This window comes from Equus przewalskii, chromosome 15, assembly GCF_037783145.1.
Source record: "Equus przewalskii isolate Varuska chromosome 15, EquPr2, whole genome shotgun sequence".
Taxonomy (NCBI): Eukaryota; Metazoa; Chordata; class Mammalia; order Perissodactyla; family Equidae; genus Equus; species Equus przewalskii.
Window position 1 is genome coordinate 68,561,746 of NC_091845.1, and position 18,640 is coordinate 68,580,385.

Here is an 18,640-nt window from a genome sequence, read left to right on the forward strand (position 1 = left end):
TGATGAGAAATCTCCTGATTACCTTATTGATGAACTCTTGTATGTGATGAATTGCTTCTCTCTTGCTGCTTTCAAGAATCTCTCTTTGGCTCTTGATTAAAATGTGCCTTGGTGTAGGTCTCTTTGAGTTCATCCTACTTGGAATTCATTGAGCTTCTTGGATATTTATCTTAATGTGTTTCATCAAATTTGGAAAGTTTTTGGCCATTATTTCTTCAGATATTCTCTGTGCCCCTTTCTCTCTTCTCCTTCTGGGACTCCCATAATACGTATGTTGGTCTTCTTGATGGTGTCTCACAGGTCCCTTATGCTCTGTTCACTTTTCTTCCATCTTTTTCTTTCTCAGATTCTACAGTCCCATTGTCATATCTTCAAGTCTGCGGCTCACATCAGCTTTTGAATCCCCTAATGAATTTTTAATTTCAGTTATTATACTTTTCAGTTCCAGAATTTCTTTTTGGTTTCTTTTTTAGGTTCTGTATCTTATCAGTATGTCCATTTTGTTCATACATTGCTTTCTTGACTTTCTCCACATCTTCCTTTAGTTCTTTGAGCATCTTTAAAATCGTTGTTTTAAGTCTGTCTAGTAGATCTACCATCAGGTCTTTTTTAAGGACAGTTTCCGTTGGTTTATTTTTTTTCCTTTAATGAGCCATATGTTCCTATTTCTTTATATGCTTTGTGATTGTTTTGTTGAAAACTGGACATTTGAATATAGTAATGTAGTAACTCTGGAAATCAGATTCTTCCTCTTCCTCAGGGTTTGCTGGTATTTTTTTTTAACTGTTATAGGCTATTTCTGTGCTGAAGATCAGCGTGAGATGTAAAATTAAGATCTTCTCAGATCTTTTCTGAGCCCATGCGTTTTCCAGGGCATGTGCAGTGAGTTTGTAATTCCCCCCTATATGTGGTCATTTTTTCTTTTTTTTTGAGGATGCTTAGCTCTGAGCTAACATCTGCCACCAATCCTCCTCTTTTTTTGCTGAGCAACACTGGCCTTGAGCCAACATCCGTGCCCAACTTCCTCTACTTTATATGTGGAAGTCCTGCCACAGCATGGCTTGACAAGTGGTGCGTAGGTCTGCACCCAGGATCCAAACCGGTGAACCCCATTCCACTTAAGCATAATGTGCGAAGTTAACTGCTGTGCCACCAGGCTGGGCCCCCATGTGGTCACCTTTAAATATCCAATCTTTAATGTCTGGCTCTCAAAAGGGGAAAAGAGAAAAATGAATGGAGGGAAAATGGTTGCTGGCCCTTTAATTACCCTGAAAGTTACTTCAGCTGGAGAGGGGAGGGGTTTGCAACAGTGTGGGGAGGTGCAACAACAATGGCTACCTGCCTGTTGTATGCATCTCTGTGATGAGAAGCTGCAATCAGTGATCATAGCAGAGATCACACATATTTGGAGGACAGGGTGCTTTTTGCCCACCTTGGTTCTCATAAGCTGTGTGTAAGCTGATCCAGGAATGTGTGCACAGCTGTCTGCTGTGAGGGGGTCACATGAGTTGTCAGGAGAGGGATGTGTATATGTGTGTGTGTGTAAGGGTGTGGGATGGGTAGCTGCTGTTGTGCTAAGAGCTGAAATTGACTAAAATTAATTGCAATTCACTGTCTGAGCCTTCTCCTGGAAGTTGCAAGCCTTCCATAGGCTCCAGAGATCCAACATAGTTACATCAGAGATTCTGCCAGTGCAGTTGTTTTCTAGGGAGACAGATTCCTGATGTTTCCTACGCCGTCATTTTCCCAGAATACCTGCTCTTAGATTTTTATTTCTTTTCTTTTTTGTTTTTTTGCAGGGAAAGATTTGCCCTGAGCTAACATCTGTTGCCAATCTTTCTCTCCTTTTTTTTCCTCCACAAAATCCCAGTGCATGGTTGTTTATCCTAGTTGTAAGTCCCCTTCTAGGTTTTCTATGTGAGCTACCACCACAGCATGGCAACTGACAGACGGGTGGTGTGGTTCCATGACTGGAAAATGGACCCGGGCCACTACAGCAATGAGAATGTTGAACTTTAACCACTAGGCCATCAGGGCTGGCTCTGTTCTTTGATTTTTAAATCATCTCATCATAGTAAAATTAGTCTCCTAAACTTGATTTACTTTGAAATTTGTGGATTATGTGATTAACTTACAGTCTAACTGTTGAGAAAGAGGGATTTAGAGTTAGACATTCATTCAGTTCCTGGCTGTATTACTTAACTAATTTGTTTTTTTAACCTTGGGCAAATTACTTAACCTTTTCAACCTTCAATTTCCTCATCTATAAAATAGGAAAGATGATAATGCCCTTTCACAGAGTTTTCAGAGGATTGAATGAAGTAATAGAAGTAAAGCACTCAAGCGTCACCGCTGTCACTTAACAGGTGAAAAGTGTGAATCTCCTCCTCTTCCTCTTACTACTACTAGTCCTTTTCCTGTTACACCTTCCCCAACTACCTTTATGTTATGTGATAACAGAAACTACTCTTATGCTGAATCAGGAGTTCTAGGCTTTTTGTTTTAAAACTCAAAGCTTCAAAGTAAAAACATATTTCTTGCAGATCCTTTAAGGACAAAGAACCCATCTTTTTAAATGAAAGTGGCCTCTGAAAGTTTCATAGTTAGCAACTTTTGGTCTTTACAGTTTAGGGCTAAAGTTATATGGTTTCCAACTAAAAATTTATTCAAATTACTGATTCGTGCCACATTACTTTTGGCCACTTGGGCTTGGTAGTATCATTTTTTGGTGTCTGATTGTACTGTAAGAAAAGGATTGGAGATTGAAGCAAGAAATTAAAAATGTGCATGTGAGTTACTGATGAAGTGATATAAATTACATGCTATGCAAGTAGATGCTGAGGAATGAGTAACTTGCTTGACTAGGAGACTTTTGATTGTCCTTTTACCATTCACCTCTCTTCTCCAGGGCTTGTTTTTAGCATGGGAACATGTATTTCAATAGGAGGAAGCCCACTTATTCATAAACAAGCATAAGAACCATTCAGGTATTCTGCAGTTATTTGTAATGCAGAGCAAATGGAGCATTAGCATTTAAGTGAAAGCCATTGGATCACTGAATCTTCCTCTGACTCATTAGTTACTTTGGATGACAGAAGGTCCCTGGTCGCTCCCCCCCCCCCCCGCCCCCCCATAGATCAGGAAAGAAAAGGTTTAAGTATGAACTTGTTGGGGTTAATTACTTATTTATTTACTTAATTTATTTTTTTTAATTTAAAAAAATTTTTTTATAAAGATTGGCACCTGAGCTAACATCTGTTGCCAATCTTTTTTTTTTTTCCCTCTTTTCTTCTCCTCAAGATCCCCAGTACATAGTTGTATATTCTAGTTGTGAGTGCCTCTGGTTGTGCTATGTGGGACGCCACCTCAGCGTGGCCTGATGAGTGGTGCCACGTCCGTGCCTGGGATCCAAACCGGCGAAACCCCAGGCCGCCGTAGTGGAGCGCGCAAACTTAACCACTCGGCCATGGGGCCGGCCCCTAATTACTTCTTAATTATTGGAATGTGCAGTTTTTGGTTAGGGACATAGTATTAGTTGAAATGGTTAAGGAAGAAGTCTGTTCACTTACCCATTTATCCTTTTAACAGTTTTGAGAACCAGATGTGTGCCAGGCATAGCCAACGCTGGTTTATATGACCCACAGTTTTTGTAGCCATTGAATTTACAGTGTAGCAGCAGGAAACAGACCTGTTTGGAAGAGCTGTTATAACTAAGTGGGATATTAGGGGATGAGTTATTAATTCAGAGTTGCAGGGAGATGTCACAAAAAGACTCATAGAAGGAATGAGGCCTGAAAGCTTATTAGGGTATGGGGCGTACAAGCTGGACCTGGTCCTTCTCGTCTGTAACGATGTGCTGCAGGCATTTCAGGCAGTGGGACTATGTGGTAGACTTCTTTTCCCACATAGACAACTTACAGTGGTGTGCTTTTAGATTTCTTGTTTAGCTAGCCATCTCTAAAGCTGAGTCAGTTCAAATTCAGTTATCACTAAATAAATCAGTTCCTTATTACTAATAAAGGGTAAGTCATCCTTTTATATGAAGGGACAGGATTATTAGGACATGTAAAGCAAACTTATTTGTGTCAAGTTACAAACTATTTAAGTATTTACAGCTAATAGGATGCTTATGGTCTCCTGTTAGGTAACATTCTTTTTAGGGGCACTCCTGGGGTGTGAGTGTTTTAACATGAAGTAGGAACTATGATTTCTCCAGGGGTTGGGCTTAGAATGTGATTGTTCAATAGAGTTAATCAAAGCTTAGATTTATATTTTATTATTACTTTTCTTTGGTTCTCAAAATCATTGTGTGTTACTGCAGTACCAGTTTCTTTTGGCTTGGAAGGGGACCAGCTGCAGGCAGAATTCAAGTTACCTGACTAACGAAGTGGGAGACTGTCTGAATCCCTGATGTCTTAGCTTTTTGTATAACCTGACCCCTCACTTCTCTTTATCTTTTTGTTGTCCGCATACGGAAGTGGTGTTTTCTTGCCTGCCCTTATTATTTATGTTGGGGGCTTGGTTTTTCTGAACATGGCTTTTTTCACTGAGTACTGATCAGGAATTCATTTCCCAGATTGTGTCCTTGGAAGCACTAAGGTCATTGATTAGCAGAAGCAAAGTATTGAGTATTGGATTCTACAAAGAATAAACCTAATGACTGAGTAAAAGGGCTGATTTTTTAGATAGCAGATTAAAAATATGAGATCCTTTGGGTTGGTTTGTTCATTTTATGTAAAACTTTAGTCTCAATTGGATTACAGATGGTTTACAATTGTATTCAGCAGACAACAGTTGGAAATGAATTCCAGAGTCTATATCTGAATCTTGCTTAAAAAGTACTGTGTGCTGAAAATTAAAATAAAACACTTCTACTTTTATTTCACTTGGACATTTAAAAAAAATGTACTAAAACTTGGGATCAGATGGATGAAATTTGACAGAGAATGTATATGATTGATCTTTTTATTGCATTGTTGCAGGAGAAAGTACAAATTTATCTTATAAAGTACTTTAAAAAGGACTTTGTTTTCTGAAGAAGTGGGTACATTGGATTTTTTTTTCACATTGGAGGTAATATGGTGAATATAGGTACTTCAAAAGGGTCAGTGATCCCATTCTGTACCCCTGCATGTCATAATGGGATAAGAAATGAACTATATTTGCCAAAGAAAGGGGGAAAGAACCAAGAAGAAGTCTGTCTGGTGGGATAGAGGAATTGCCAGAAGGGTGGCGGAGGGCTGACAACATTAATACCAGAGTTAAACATTGACTAAGTGGCTCCGAAAAAAAAGTCTGGTTGTCATCATGTTAAACATTATTGAATGTATAATGAACTAGATACGTAGAAAGAAAGGTTGGTGGGACTGTAGCTGTTATAGTCTTTACTATTTTTATGTTTTTTATTTTTAGGAAGTACTTAGCATTCTGGTAAGCATGAATTAGCAGATAGGCATGGGAAATGAAAATGTCTACTTTGGGAGAGGGAGAAAGTTGGTAAAATGTGGGGCGAAAAAAGCTGAGATTGAGGGGATGGATTTAAAATACTAAATTGGAAGGAATAGAGCTAGAGGAGGAGGTGCCAGGACTTTGATAGAAACCACTGTTCCAGATTATGCTTTCATTTTGGAGAACAACCTTCACTTTTGTGTTTCTGCTCAGATCTAGGAGTACATGAAGAACAAATGCTCACCTTCAGGCTTTTAGATATTTGAGGATGTCATAGTGACCATGCGTGTGGATTCTGCATTACAGATTTCCTCCACAGGGAGTTGATTGAACCTACCAGTGTTCCCTGTTGCTTGCGTAGTGATGACCCTGATTACGAAATATTTGCAATAATGTATGCTAGAGTAATAAACTAGATTCATTTGGTTAATTTGTAAATGTCATAACCCAGTTCTTTAGATTGGAAGGAGTGGTAATCTCATTGGAATTTTTGGGGAGAGGTGAAACATTTTTTTATTGTGGTAAAATACATATAAAATTTGCCATTTTAACCATTTTTAAGTGTACAATTCAGTGGCATTAATTACATTCACAATATTTTGCAACCATCCCACTTTCTATTTCCAAAACTTTATCACCCTAAACAGAAACTCTGTACCCATTAAGCAATAACTTCCCATTTTCCCCTTACTCCTAGCCCTTCGTTGCCACTAATCTATTTTCTGCCTCTATGAATTTGCCTATTCTAGATATTTTGTCTAATGTGGAATCATACAGTATTTGTTCTTTTGTTTCTGACTTATTTCACTTAGCATGCTTTCAAGGATCATCCATGTTGTGTTTGTATCAGAACTTCATTTCTTTTTATGGCTGAATGATAATCTATTTGTATAACCACATTTTCTTTATCCATTTATCTGTGGATAGACACTTGGGTTGTTTCCACCTTTTGATTGTTGTGAATATTACTGCAGTGAACATTGGCATACAAATGTCTGAGTTTCTGTTTTTAATTATATTGGGTATATACTTAGGAATACAATTGCTGACTCATTTGATTATTCTATGTTTAGCTTTTTGAGGAACCGCTAAATTGTCTTCCGCAGTGACTGCACTGTTTTGCATTCCCACCGACAATATACAGGTCTACTTCACTTTATTGTGCTTCGCAAATATTGCGCTTTTTACAAATTGAAGGTTTGTGGCAACACTGTTTCGAGCAAGTCTATCAGTGATAGCCTTTGTTCACTTTGTGTCTCTGTGTCACATTTTGGTAGTTCTTGCAATATTTCAAACTTTTTCATTAATTATATTTGTTATGGTGATCTGTGATCAGTGATTTTATTTATTTATTTTTTTGTGAGGAAGATTGACCCTGAGCTAACATTTGTAGCCAATCTTCCTCTTTTTTGCTTGAGTAAGAGTGGCCCTGAGCTAACATCTGTGCTAATCCTTTCTATTTTGTATGTGGGACATTGCCACAGCATGGCTTGAACAGAGTGTAGGTCAGCGCCAGGGATCTGAACCTGCTAACCACAGGCCACCAAAGTGGAGTGCATGAACTTAATCACTATGCCACCAGGCTGGCCCCTGTGATCTGTGATTTTTAATGTTACTATTGTAATTGTGTTGGGGTGCCATGAAGTGTGCCCATGTAAGACGACAAACTTAATCGATAAATGTTGTGTATGTTCTGACTGCTCTACTGGTTGGCCATTTCCCTGTCTCTCTCCCTCTCCTTGGGCCTGCCTGTTCTCTGAGACACAGCAAAACTGAAATTAGGCCAATTAATAACCCTACAGTGGTGTCTAAGTGTTCAAGTGGAAGAAAGATTCTCATGTCACTCACTTTAAATCAAAAGCTAGACGTGATTAAGCTTAGTGAGGAAGGCATGTCCAGGTCTCTCTAGGCCAAGACTAGGCCTCTTGTACCAAACAGTTAGCCAAGCTGTGAATGCAAAGGAAAAGTTCTTGCAGGAAATTAAAAGTGCTACTCTGGTGAACACACAAATCATAAAAAAGTGAAACAGCCTTATTGCGGATATGGGAAAGTTTTAGTGGTCTGGATAGAAAATAAAACCAGCCACAATATTTTCTAAAGTGAAAACCTAATCCAGAGAAAAGCCTTAACTCTCTTCAGTTCTGTGACAGCTGAGAGTGGTGAGGAAGCTACAGAAGAAAAATTTGAAGCTAGCGGAGACTGGTTCATGATGTTTAGGGAAAGAAGCCATAACATAACATAAAAGTACAAAGCAAAGCAGCAAGTGCTGATGTAGAAGCTGCAGCAAGTTCTCTAGAAGATCTAGCTAAGACCATTAATGAAGGTAGCTACACTAAACAACAGATTGTCAATGTAGATGAAATATCCTTATTCAGGAAGAAGATGCCATCTAGGACTTTCATAGCCAGAGAGGAGAAGTCAGTGCCTGGCTTCAGAGCTTCAAAAGACAAACTGACGCTCTTGTTAGGAACTAATGCAGCTGGTGATTTTAAGATGAAGCCAGTGCTCATTTACCATTCCAGAAATCTTAGGGTCCTTAAGTATTATGCTAAAATTGAGGACTGGCCCTGTGGCTGAATGGTTAAGTTCACATGCTGCACCTTGGCAGCCTGGAGTTCTCTGGTTTGGATCCTGGGCACAGACCCCACACACCACTCATCAAGCCATGCTGTGGAAGCATACCACATAGAAGAACTAGAATGACCTAAAACTGGGATATACAGCTATGTGCTAGGGCTTTGGGGAAAAAAAAAAAAGAAAAAAGAATTATGCTAAATCTACTCTGCCTGTGTTGCATAAATGGAAGAACAAAGCCTGGAAGACAGCACATCTGTTTGCCACATGGGTTGCTGAATCTTTTAAGCCCACTGTTGAGACTTACTGCTCGGAAAAAAAGATTCCTTTCAAAATATTACTGCTCATTGACAATGCACCTGGTTACCTAAGAGTTCTGATGGAGATGTACGAGATTAATATTGTTTTCATGCCTGCTAACACAGCATCCATTCTGCAAGAGTAATTTTGAATTTCAAGTCCTATAATTTAAGAAATACATTTTATAATGCTATAGCTGCTGTAGGTAGTGATTCCTCTGATGGATCTGGGCAAAATAAATTGAAAATCTGGAAAGGACTTACTATTCTAGATGCCATTAAGAACATTTCTGATTCATGGGAAGAGGTCAAAATAGCAGCATTAGCAGGAATTTGGGAGAAGTTGATTCCAACCCTCATGGATGACTTTGAGGGGTTCAAGACTTCGGTGGAGGAAGTAACTGCAGATGTGGTGGAAATAGCAAGAGAACTAGAATTACAAGTTGAGCCTGAAGGTATGACTGAACTGCTGCAATCTGATGATAAAACTTTAACGGATGGGGAGTTGCTTCTCATGGATGAGCAAAGAAAGTGGTTTCTTGAGATAGAATCTACTCCTGGTGAAGATGATGTGAAGATTGTTGAAATGATGTCAAAGGATTTAGAATATCACATAAACTCAGTTGATAAAGCAGCAGCAGGGTTTGAGAGGATTGCCTCCAATTTTGAAAGAAGTTCTACTGTGGGTAAAATGCTGTCAAACAGCATCACATGCTATGGGGAAATCGTTTAATCAATGTGGCACACTTCGTTGTAGTCTTATTTTAAGAAATTGCCAGAGCCACCCCAACCTTCAGCAACCACAATCCTGATCAGTCAGCAGCCATCAACATCGATGTAAGACCCTCCAACAGCAAAAAGATTACGACTCACTGAAGGCTCAGATGATGCTTAGCATTTTTTAGTGATGAATTTTTTTTTTTTTGAGGGAGATTAGCCCTGAGCTAACATCTGCTGCCAATCCTCCTCTTTTTGCTGAGGAAGTCTGGCCCTAACATCCATGCCCATCTTCCTCTATTTTATATGTGGGACGCCTGCCACAGCATGGCTTGACAAGCAGTGCATAGGTCCACACCCGGGATCCGAACCGGCGAACCCCGGACTGCTGAAGTGGAATGTGTGAACTTAACCACTGTGCCACCAGGCTGGCCCTGGTGATGAAGTATTTTTTAATTAAGGTATATACATTGTTTTTTAGACATAATGCTATTACACCCTTAATGGACTGCAGTATAGTGTAAAAACTTTTATAAGCCCTGGGAAGCCAAAAAATTTGCATAACTCACTTTATTGTGATACTCACTTTATTGCAGTGGTCTAGAACTGAACCTGCAATCTCTCTGAGGTATGCCTGTTCAAGAGTTTGAATTTCTCTACATCTTCACCAGCACTTGCTATTTTCCCTTTTTTTTAACTTTTATTTTTTAAAAATAATTCTGGCCACACTAGTATATGTGAAGTAGTATCTCATTATACTAGTTTTGATTTGCATTTCCTTTATGCCTAATGATTTTGAACATATTTTCATGTGCTCATTGTCCATTTGTAGATATGCAAATGGAGAAACGTCTAATCTAGTTCTTGGACCATTTTTTAATTGGTTGGTTTATATTTTTGCTCAGTTTCAGGAGTTCTTTTTTCTACTTTCAGTGAAAGATCATTTAAAAGGCATAGGTATGGTGTATCTCCCTATAACGACACCAGTCTGTTGCTACATAATTGTTCATTACGACAGAAAATCTTGGTATTTTTTTTTCTAATAGTACTTTTGATACTGGTTTTTGTTAAGAACTTTGCAGAGAGTACCAAGATGACAAGAACCAGGTCATACCCTTGTGAAGATCTATAGTAGGGAGTGAGGGGCAAATGCCTAAATGTTACTCCATTAGTGTTACGTTAGGGAAAGGAAGCCAGTATTTGAGTACCTACCATACACTAGGCACGGTGCCACACACTCTTTATAAATGGTGTTTCTTTTAGTTCTTGTTGAAATCAAAACGGGTGTTTCAATTTTCCACTGAGGAAAAAGACAGAGAAGTTAAGTAACTTGTTCTGGGTCATGAAGATGGCAAGACATAGAATTGGGATTGTAATTTGGGATCTAGTTAAGTCTGACCTTGACTAGAGCAGTGGTTCTCAAAGTGTGGTCCCTAGACCGGCAGCATCAACATCCCCTGAGAACTTGCTAGAGATGCACTTCCTGGGAGCTACCCCAGAATGTTTCAGTCCCTGCGCCGCCCTCTTTTAAAGCTGTAAAACTCTTTAAGTGCTAGCTTTTTGTTGTTGTTGTTGAAACCAAAACATAAAATACATGAAAGCAAAGCTGTTGTATTTGAAGTTGGAGTAGGGCCTGGGACCTTCTCCTCTCTTCCCAGCTCTGAAGGGGATGTTTGGTTTGATATGTACTGCACTATACTGTTATCGCACCCAGGTGAGCATAGTATAGTGTCGCTAGAAGTGGACTCATGCAGCATTATGGAACAATGCTGGCTGCCTTGTTCTCAACCAGAAGATCAATTAAAGAAACTTGGAGTCATTTGCTCATCTTTGGGACCAAAATCACTGCTTCTTCTAATGATCCTTTCTGTGCATATGGCTTGCAGATAGGTACCAAAAGTGCCAATTCTACCTGCCATGTGGAGAGTGTTTTATGTCTGTAAGCTTCTCTGTGTCAGTAATCACAACCATCTAAGTGGAATTATTTAGGGGCATTCACTTTTGGCTTTAATCAACAAGTAGTTGCTAAAATTGAGCAGGTCCGCTTGATTTCTGTAAATCACTGTGAACCTGCAGTTCTTGATTTAGAACTGCTGTCATCAGTATTGTCTTGTTGGAACTGCTGTGTCACTGTTGTTTTTCTTCTGCCTATATATGCCTTCTTAACCTTTATATAATGGCATTGTATGGTTTGACCCTTAGAGTTCCTAGGATAACCCTGCTTTCCTGTGCTATAGCTGTTCAATAGCTGTGGAGAGATGCCTGATTCTTTCAAGTTTAATACCTAGCACATTTGATTTTCTTGGGCATTAGATGTCTTTCTGATTGCTTGCAAGTGAAACTTGGAAGACTTTTATTGTCAAGAGTTAATCTGAAAACTTTTAATAACTCTTATTTAATATTCCTGAACTTTGCAGAGATGAAATATTTTTAGTTTTTCCCCATGGCGTGACTTCTGTTGGGTAATTTGGGCTACCTTTGCTGACTTGCTTTTTAAATTTAGATTTTTGTCCATATGCTGAATGAAGTGACAGAATTTGTAAAACTAATTTTTCCCCAGGGATAGTTTGTAAACCTATGGTGGTAGCTCATTTTAGAACGTATTTACCTTTTAAAAGTAAAATACGCTAGTGTTTGCATTTGATCTAACCATACCTTTCAGCCCCATCCTCTAGGCCAGTGATGATTAACTTTGGTTGCACGTTAGACCCACTCTTGGCAGTTTTTAAAAATAAATGTTTTGGGGGCCAGCCCCATGGCGTAGTGGTTAAGTTCGGCACACTCTGCTTTGGTGGCCCAGGTTTGCCGATTTGGATCCTGGGCATGGACCTACACCACTTGTGAGCCATCTGTGGCAGCAGCCCACATACAAAATAGTGAAAGACTGGCATTGATACAGGGCTAATCTTCCTCGAGCAAAAAAAGGGGAGGATTGGCAGTGGATGTTAGTTCAGGGTGAATCTTCCTCAGCAAAAAAAAAAAGCAAAAAAGAAAAGAAAAGTTTGGCTCCACCCCACACCTAATGATTCACATTCTCTAGGGATGGTTCCTAGATGCTTGAATTAAAACAAAAAAAGAACACACTTGTCTTAGTCTGCTGTGGCTGCTGTAACAGAATATCATAGACTGGGGAGCTTAAACAAGAGATATTTATTTCTCACAGTTCTAGAAACTGAGGAGTCCAGGATTAAGGTGCTGGCCAGTTCAGTTCCTGGTGAGGGCCCTCTTCTTGGCTTGTAGATGGCTGTCTTTTTTGCTGTGTCCTCACTGGGTGAAGAGAGAGAGAGGAGTGTGCTCGAACAAGAGTACATGCAAGATCTTTCTGGTATCTCTTATAAGGGCACTGATCCCGTTATGAGGTCTCCACCATCATGACCTGAATTACCTCCCAAAGGCCCTATGTTTAAATACCATTACACTGGATGTTAGGACTTCAATATGTGAATTTTGAGGGAGACACAGTTCAGTCCATAGCAACCCCCATGTAATCATAATTTGTATAAGAATTGGAAACTGATGTATAACAGTGCTTAGACTCAAAAATATGAGTGAGGGGCTGGCCCAGTGATGTAGTTGTTGGGTTTCTGTGCTCTACTTCGGTGGCCCAGGATACGTGTGTTTGGATCCTGGGTGTGGACCTCCACACTGCTCATCAGGCCATGCTGTGGCAGTGTCCCATGTACAAACAATGGAGGAGAACTGATGCAGATATTAGCTCAGGGACAATCTTCCTTACGCTAAAGGAGGAAAATTGGCAGCAGGTGTTAGCTTACGGCCAATCTTCTTCACCAAAAAAAAAAAACCCAACACAACAAAAAAACAAAAACAAAACAAAAAAACAGAAAAAATAATGAGTGAATTAGCTGGCAATCTTGATAAAATGCAAATTTGGGTTCACTTGGTCTGTGATGGGGCCTGATGCATATAGGACCTGTATTTGACTGAATTATTTATATACATCCTAAAGATCTGAAAGTTTCTGCAGCTTTTAAATGCATCCAATTAAAAACCCTTTGCTTTTCTTGTCTAGGTGAATCTGGGTCATTTCATAGAGGTAGAGGTGCATAATAAAACAGTTATTTCATTCTAGCTAGATCGGCCTAGTCACATACAAATTAGGTTTCCATTGCTGTGGCTTTTACTAATGTTCATCTCTTGTTTAGAACACTTCCTTGGCATGTCTTAGCCGTTCTCTGCCACACATCCTTCATGGCTTAGCTTAAGGAAGTTTTCCCAGAATACTGAGGGCTCTAACAGTCTTTCCCTCCTCTGAATTTTCAAGACTGACTTGCCGTTGCACTAATTTGACTGCCTTATGACAGCTCTCTGTGTGTGTTTTGGTGTGACTTGCCTCTCCAAGCTGAATTATTTGTCTCCACAGGGTATAGACTATGGACTGTGTGGTTGTGTGTGTGGTCTGTTATTTAGTAAATGCTTATTGATTGCATGAGTTAAATAATCCAAGGTGTGGATATAATAAATGCTGTTATTTGACACAAATGTAAAGGAACTATTGAGGAAATTAAGGGTATTTTTAAGGCCATATAGGAAATAAGTAAATAATACCCAGTGTTTAAAACCTGGGACCATAGACAGTGGACTCCTATAACAACATGTGAAAGACATTACATCTCTTAAGATGGTTTATCTTCAGATGGTTAAGATGGTTACCTTCAACTAAACTTAATGTGATCTTACTTGTATTGTATAATTCTCAAAGTATTACTAAATCATTCTAAGATTGTTTTTAAGCTGAAAACATTCTCTTTTTAACCAGAGTAAATTAAATATTTGCATAACAGCGTAATAATAATATATAATAGCTGCCAAACTGTTCCGTGTTGGCTACACCTTTGAACAGTTCCACCAGTAGTGTATGAGAGTTCTGATTTCTCTGCATTCTCTCTAATGCTCGTTATCTGTCTTGTTAGTTTTAGCCATTAGTGGGTATGAAGTAGTATCTCATTGTGGTTTTGGTGTATATTTTCCTCATGACTAATGATGTTGAGGATCTTCTCGTGTTTATTGGTCATTTGTATATCTTTGTAGAAATGTGTATTCAGATCGTTTACTCGTTTTTTAATTGGGTTATCTGTCCTTCATTGTTGAATTGTAAGAATTTATATATGGTAGATACAAGCCCCTTATCAGATAAATGACTTGCAAATATTCTTTCCCATTCTGTGGGTTGTCTTTTTTACTTTCTTTATCGTGTTGTTTAGAGCACAAAAGTTTTTAATTTTGTTGATCAACCTTTTTTCCTTTTGTTTCTTGTACTTTTGATGTCATGTCCTAGGAAACCATGATGAAGAAGATTTAAGCTATGTTTTCTTTTAAGTTTGTAGTTTAAGCTCTTATATTTAGATCTTCGATCCATTTTGAGTTTATTTTTGTATATGGTGTGAGGGAGGGGGTCCAGCTTTATTCTTTTTTGTGTGGCTGTCCAGTTGTCCCAGTACCATTTGTAGAAAAGAGTCTTTCAGTATTGTTTACCATGGTGAATAGCATTACTATTTAGCATATAAGACAAGGTAGACATCTAGTGTGATTTTTGATATATGTGTCTAGTTCATCATCAGGGCATATCATTTTTACCTCTACTTTTACTATTCCTGCATTCCATCACCCTTGTCTAAGTTATAGTTATTACTTGTTTAGACTTATGTAATAGTCCAAGCTGGTATAGTCTCACCACTCTTGCCCTCCAATTTTTTTATTTTCCAACTTGTGCCTTTCGTTTTCTTTTAGACCACAGTTGAAGGTCTTCCTTTTGCTCTTAGAATCAAGACAGAAATTCCATGTAGGTTCCCTACCTCCTAATCTTTAGTCTGTTTTTGCTTTGTATCTTGTCTTGATTTCTTCAGTCCAGATACTTCTCAGAAGAATACTTCCATATGCTTCCTCCACCAGAGCTACCAGTGTGCCTGCCTCTAATCTGTGTTACTCTGCCTTCCCTCCTGTAACTGTGGATGAACCGTCTATTCACTTATCCAAGGCCCACCCTTCTACACATTCTCCAGATGCCATCCCCTCTCATTTAATCAAGAATGTTACTTTATCAGTTGTCCGATCTCTTTTCTGCATTATCAATTTTTTGTCTGCAGATCATTCTAATGGACATACAAATATGGTATTATTTATTTCTTCTTAAAAAAAAAATACTGCCAACATTCCATTCTGGCTATAATCCCATTTTTCTGTTCCTCTTTGCAGCAGAACTGGAAAGAATTATCTATACTTTGTCTCTAACTTCTCTTCTGCTGTTTTCTCTGAACCCACTCCTGTCTGATTTTTGTTCTCCACTGCTCCATTGAAACTGCTCTCTTGGTTTATCTCCATGTTACCAAGTCCAGTGGTCAGATCTCAGTCCTCATCTTAACTTTTCAGTAGCATTTGGCCCAGCCACTTACACCCTCCTTGTTTCACTTGGCTTCTCTTTTGGTTCTCCTTTTACCTTACTGGTTGCTCCTTCTTGGTCTCTTCTCTTGGTTACTGCTCATCTCTGATCACTGTATGTTGGGAGAATGCCCTACGGTCAGCCCACAGACCTCGTTCCTTTCTTCTGTGCTGGTGTACATGTTTATTCTCAGACTTAATACCATTTATATGCACATGACTACTTACTGTTGTATGACCAACCTGGACCTCTCCTTTGTGGAATACCCACCTAGCTCCTGAACGTTTCTACCTAGATGTCTAATAGCTAGTTCCTTTGCTTCTTTCAGGTCTCTGTGTTACCTTATGTTACCAAATGTCACCTTACTGGAGGGGTCCTCCCTGTCCCCCCTATATAAAATGATCAACTCCTCCCCTACTTATCCTTTTTTTCTTAATTGTTTTCTAGACTGTTTATTGTATAACGCATTATTTGTAATCTTTTCCTCCTTATTGATATGTGGCTCCATGAGGCTAGAGTTCTTACCTGTTTGGTCACTTTATGTCCCCAGTACCAAGAACAGTGTCTGGCATTGATTATGTGTCGAAGGACTAAATGAGTAAGGGAGTAAATGCAGGCCTTTGAATACTTCATTCTTGCCATGCTCCCCACCTTCCTTGGGGACTTTGCACATTCTGTTCCCTCTGTTCTTCCATCCCTTCCCTTAGGCTAGCTTCTTGTCTTTCACTTCTACAAACATCACTTCCTCATCAAAACTTTCCTGTCCTGGTTATAACCTCTGATTATGAGCTCTCAGCCCGTGGACTTCTCCTTCATAGTAGTTATCGTTTGCAGTTTTCCATTTATTTGCGCAATTCTTTGATAATGTCTCTCTCCACTCCCCACTCCAGGCTGTTTTTGCTCATTGTTAAATCCTAAGGGCCTAGCACAGAGTCAGGTTCTCAATAAATGCAGTGTGTGTCGAAAGAGTAAATGAATGAACAAATTGAAATACTCTTATGAGCCATATAATTAATGACCCATTTGAGCTGCTAAACCTCTATAACATTAAAAAGAAAACAGGATTAAAATTCAATAATTCCATAATTTTAAGTTAACGTAGGATCTGTTTAGCATAAATGAGTTGACACCCCTCGCTGCCTTTGACCAAGAATTTATTGAGCTGTAGCCTCCCTCTATTGTACAAATCCCTTCAGTGAAATCAGTCCTTATCAGATGGCCATCTGGCCTCTGCCAGAACACATCCAGCCCTCTTCATTCTAACTCCGTAAGTTGGTCCGCTGTAAACACCTCCTTTGCTTTGGTGTTGCCCTCTTTCACACGGCTCCCCTTCATATATTTAGAGAGCTATTATCAAGCCCCTTCAGTGTCTTATCCTTTATTAAATGAAATAATCTCACTTCCTTCTGTTGAGATTTTTCAGCTCTTTTGGGCCCATGGAATGTTTCTCAGGGACTTTATGTAAAGTTTGTTCCAACATTAGACCCTATCCATGTACCAACTACCAAGGAATTACTTTAGAAAGCTTTTATGAGTAAGGCTCTTGTATTGCATATTGGGTATTAGAGATTACAATTTCCAATTTATTAATGATAGAAAAATATGTTTTAATAGAAAAGTTATTGCAAATGTAGCTTTACTAACCTTGATTAGTAATTTAGCTCTGTTTTGAGCTCATTGTACCACTGAATATGTACATATAAATATTAAATAGTTTTGGGAGAGAAATAGCTATTTGAACACTTATGACTGGTGGGTCAAATGCCATATTAGTGAATGTAATCATTCTACAACTTCAGGCGCTGTATATCCCCATTTTATGTATGAAGAAACTGAAGTACAGGAATATTAGAAATAAAAGATTTTCTTAATCTCGTTGTCATTGCACGCAATGTAAACATATTTGATCCTCCTTAATTTTGCTTTATTATCTCACGAGATAAAATAACCATGTCAAATTAGTTTAGTTCTCATTGCTTTAAGAGTCAGGTCATTTTGGGGGGAATTCTCTCCATGGTTCAATAAAATCTTTCCTCTGTACTACTTCGTTTCATAGGTTTGAAATGAGGGCATTCAGTGGCTCTAAAACGTGTACAACTTTTATGAAATTTCCAGTTCTTTTTCTAAGGCTTTAAATTCTTAGTTATGTAAAAATATTATGCTGTAAAATAATTTCACGACTTTGTTTTGCATGAAAGAAAGTTAATCTGTCTCTAATTTGCTTGGAATTTTTATTCACTAATATCTTCTCATTCCGAGTAGAAAAATACTTCGCTCTTAAGGTACTTAAACATTCAACAATGCCTTTTTAATAAATGAGATTAGAAAACATGTATTTGATTGTTCCAGAACTTGGTCACACTGTGGAAATACTTTTTTTCCACAGCTATTTACCATTTTTTGCAGTAAGTGCAAAAATTTTTTTTTATGGATACAGGCCTCTATAATGGCACTTTAATAATAATAATAGAAACTTAAATTATTCTTTGATCTCATTTGTTGTCTTGAAGTGTTGCCTTAAAAAAATTTTTAGGGAAATGTTTTATCCTAAAAATGTTCATTATCCAAGGTTGAAAACATTTTCCCTAAAAGCTTAAAGACTTGTATTTTGGCAGTAAGATGATCACTTCGGTTTTAGTATTATTTTAATCGGTGGATGTGTGGCAACTGAAGTATTTTCTTCCCTAAAGTTTCAGTGGGGAGCTTTTGTCTCCCCTTCTCCTACTTACTCAAAACCTTTTGTCTGTAAAGAATCTCAGTTTAGGACCCAAGACAAGTCTGGGTTGTGGATTTATTTCTAGAAGTGTGTTAAACATTTTTCTATAGATACTTGCTTATGAAGCTGCATCAAGTAGATACCATGGTTGCCACCATCTCGGTGACTTTACTCTGCTTGTTCACAGCCCGTTCACTAACCTGTGCATCCTCTGCTTGTCTGGTCTCTTGCTTTTCGTTTTTCCCCTATTTTGGGGATAGGTCTTTGAGCCTGACTTGGCTGTCATCGTGCTTCAGAAGAGTAGCCAGGTGTCCTTTCTGGATAGTTAAGAAATGAGCTGACTGACAGGAGTAGTTAAAATGGAGAAAGCTTAGCTGTTCCTTGTCCTTCCTGTTAAACATAACGAGTTTAGAGGATTATGACTACATGTAATCATCAGGATCTGCTAGACAGGGCATCTGTTTTACTTTTTACTTGTTACATTGGTGT

At 38.6% G+C, this 18,640-nt stretch overlaps 1 protein-coding gene across 11 annotated transcripts in view; it reads left to right on the forward strand.

Moving 5' to 3' along the window:
* The window catches only part of ATP2C1 (ATPase secretory pathway Ca2+ transporting 1), a 152,160-nt gene that overhangs the window by 46,849 nt on the left and 86,671 nt on the right, over positions 1–18,640 (forward strand). The gene's annotated exons all lie outside the window — the stretch shown is intronic.